This window comes from Theobroma cacao, chromosome 2 (assembly GCF_053813885.1).
Source record: "Theobroma cacao isolate CCN51 chromosome 2, ASM5381388v1, whole genome shotgun sequence".
Lineage (NCBI taxonomy): Eukaryota > Viridiplantae > Streptophyta > Magnoliopsida > Malvales > Malvaceae > Theobroma > Theobroma cacao.
The window spans coordinates 7,082,514-7,086,333 of NC_142640.1; the positions used below are offsets into that span (position 1 = coordinate 7,082,514).

General features: G+C 29.5%; 1 long non-coding RNA gene across 1 annotated transcript; it reads right to left on the reverse strand.

Moving 5' to 3' along the window:
* Positions 1-1,536: 1,536 nt before the first annotated feature.
* LOC148763970 (uncharacterized) lies at positions 1,537-3,076 on the reverse strand. The gene is made up of 2 exons (XR_016024749.1): positions 2,938-3,076; positions 1,537-2,257 (listed from the first exon to the last, which is right to left on the reverse strand). It is a non-coding gene; the product is annotated as an uncharacterized LOC148763970 (long non-coding RNA).
* Positions 3,077-3,820: the final 744 nt, after the last annotated feature.

The following is a 3,820-nucleotide window of genomic DNA, read 5'->3' on the forward strand; positions in this document are numbered from 1 at the left end:
TGGTACACATAATCCTGTTTTTTCAGTTCCAGAACTAGACGGAATAGGGGTGGTCACGGGATATGACGGCCATCATCTAATAAATCTTAATTTTTGTTTCAAATTGAATTGATTTAATCTATAATATTGTATGATTATTTTTTAATCACATTTCATATAAAATTCTGAATTCACCATTGACACAACATATAACTTCTATCAATTTATGATGTATAATCCTTTTATCGTTTTCAAAATTAAGCCATAAATAAATGGATTGAACAGTATACTTGAGAATTTTAAAATTTGCTTTTATGGAGAAAAACTTTTTTTTTTAATTTTTTACAAGGCAATCATCATATTTATTAATCCTGATATAGTCTGAAGGAAACCATAGATTCAACAACAGTAAGGATCAACCAAAAAAATTATTTTCTTTTAATCCAAGATTCCTGCCTTCCTATAGCTCTCAACGAAATCCACAATTGTTTCTTCCAATGGCCGATAACTCCAGCCCAGCTTCTGCAATTTTTCTGAACTAAGCATATCTTCCTCCCCTATCCTGAGAAAGCCTTCAGGATAATTAAAAAGAAAAATTTACTGCACGTTTGGTTCACGGAATAGATAGGAATGAAATAGAATTACTATTATATGAAAATAGAATAAAGTGAGAGTAAAATTTATTACTTTATTTGGTATTATGAATGGAATAGAGCAGGAATTACTATTATAATTTATTGCAGTGTTTGATTGGTAGAAATAAAATTGGAATAAAAAAGGAATAAGTGTTGAAAAGATAGAAATACTCTTGACCATATTAACATTTATTTTCATAGAAAAATAAAATTATCTTTATTATCATTTAAATACACATTTATCCCAAAAGATAATTATCCATCATAATTATATTTTATTTCAATTACTAAAAATAATTATAATTTACTCACATATTTTTATAAATGGATAATTATTTTAAAATATAATTTAATTATATTATATTTTATCCATCATAATCAATTAAATTTTTGTATAGATGTTTATTTTTAGCCAATTCTTCACATATTATGAATCATTTACACTTGTGTTTAGAAAAAATATTGGAGAAGAAATATTTGGGAAAAAAATGAAAAAACTAGTAGAAATAGAAAATCATGTTTTTTGATATATTAAATAGATGCTTGTCTTTGAAATTAAAAAGATAGTTTTCCATTTTTTTCTAAAAAAAAAAGTAAGTTATGTCTTTTGATATATTAAATAGAAAATCATATCTTTGAAAATAGAAAGATGGCCTTCAATTTTTCTCTAAAAAAATGTAAATTATATCTTTTGATAGATTAAATACAAATTCATATTACTTTTTTAAAAAAAGAAGAAAATCATTTCTTTGAACCCAGCATGTGGTGCTGAGGAAACATAAATGGTAAAGAGAGAAATAACGTGTCTTTCAATTTAGATAAGCATTCCATCTCTGGAAAAAAAATGACAATTTACAAGCATAACTAGTGCATATTAGTATGGAAAGCAATAAATAATAAAAGAACCTTGTAATACTGTAAATGCCTTTTAAATGAAAATATTATTACATATAATCAAAAGATATGGTCTAGTTTACAAAAATACACTGACCTTGAAAATAATGGATGAATATTCATCCTATTACACTAACTTACAACATGCATAAAACCAATAAAGTCGCTACAATAACATCACCTTTATACAACTATCAACATAACGGTCAACTCAAAAGGATTTAAACTTGTTAATGAACCTCATAATTAGTATCAACATCAACCACAAGTGTCAAAAAGTTACAATATCAAGAACTTACCTTTACAAAAAGTTTCAGAGGCATCCAAGCTCAACAGTCAGCAAGAAATGTTCTCAGCCATTCAAGTCTTCGATCAGGATCAATATTAAAAAACACAAACATAAGAGTTGGAGATTTCGAAAGTTTAATTGAAGCTAGAACCTTTTCCCTCGCTGTCAATCCCTTTACTTGACTTAAAATTCCATCAAACTCTTGAGCCTTTTGTTGGATGTTCACCTTTGCACCAACACTTTTGCTAAACTCAATTCCAACCTCTTTTATGTTTTCACCCAATATCGTTGCAGTAGCAATAATTGATTCGGATATGATGGGATCACCCGTCTCATTTAGCCTTTTCCTTTTCCTTGTTGAAGTTGTTTCACTTCTAGGAGCTGATGTTTGAGGTTGAATATTGAATATTGAAGCAAATAACCTATGTTTAAAAATAAGTGAAGTTCTAGAGCTTTTACACTTCACAACACCACTGATACAATCAGCATTACAGATTCATTAACAAAATAGACAAAGAAAGCAAAGTCACAACTTAAATTGGGCTGTTACTCGCCTAAGGGGCACCAGCTTTTGCTTAAACTGGGTTTGAATAAAATTGCACAACGTATTCACAACGCAATTAAATTAAGGATGCACAGTTAAAAACAATGTCAAGCTTGACAATGTTGTGCTTAATTCTACAGTGGCAAATATCATGGCCAGAATCAGTAGCTTGATGATAATTCCAGATTATTATTCTCATAACAAAAATCTTTGAATAAGCTAGAGCATTGACTTGAAAATTCAGTATTAGCACTATTTCCAGATTTTGTCTCTATTTTTTTAGATATAAATCTATATTTACTCAAATCAAGCACAAGACCAACTTAAGGCGGTAATTAACCCAATAATAAACCAATTTTACCAAAACTGGTCAAAATTCCCAATTGTTTTCTACCACTAAAATCCCCAATCAATAAAAAAAAATAAAATTCAAACCATAATTTTTTCCCATAAATTCCAACAACTAAGAATCAAAATTCATAAAATTCACACCCCAAATTTACAAGTAAATCAGATCTACTAAATCTCATGATCTACAATAACAATAAAAACTCTTAAATTAAAATTTTGTTGTCGGAAGGATTTGAAGCAAGTACCTGGACTATGGATAGTTGAGAGAGAGAGGGGAAGACGGGTGAGAGCGGTTGAGAGAGAAGGGAAGACGGATGGGTGAGAGAGCAGCTGAGAGAGAGGAGAAGATGGGTGAGAGAGAGCGGTTGAGAGAGATGAGGGGTAGACGAGGGAAAACGGGTTGAGAGAGGAGAAAGAGAGAAAAACTAAAAACTTTTTATATGGGACAGAGTTGTGATTTTGTAAATCTATTGAGGGTATTTTAGTCATTAAACATTTTAAACCTATTCTATGGGTCATGAAATACATAAAACCAAGGAGGGTACGGGTATTACCCATTCCAGACTTAAACTCAAGTTGACAGAATTGCTATTCTTGAGGAATTCCTATTCCTCATTTTATTTAACAACCAAACAAGGGAATATGTTTTGTATGGGAATAAAGGAGGAATAGCATAGCTATTCCCTATACCAAACGCACCATTAAGGTTGCCTTTGTCCAAACTCTGATTAGACACAATCCTATTGTCTTCCGGCTGTGTGATATTAGCTGAGATTAATTGTCGATGCAGCTTGCTTGACTGTGGCTTGTATTTCAAACAAGGATGTGCACCACTTAAGACCGACAAAAACTGGATAATTAAGGAAGAGATTATGGGGTTACTATTTTCTAATGCTATATCTTACATGAAAAACATTTTACAAATTATATATATAGTAGTTCATTTATAAAAGTAAATAATAAATAAGTTAAATAAAAAAAATTTCAAATAAAATTAATATAAAATTAGACTAACATCCAAACAATTGATTTAGTAGTTGATATATATTTTACGGATTTCATATCAATAAGAGATGAAATAAAATTTGTACTTATAAATAAAGATTTTCTTTCACTTAATAAATATGT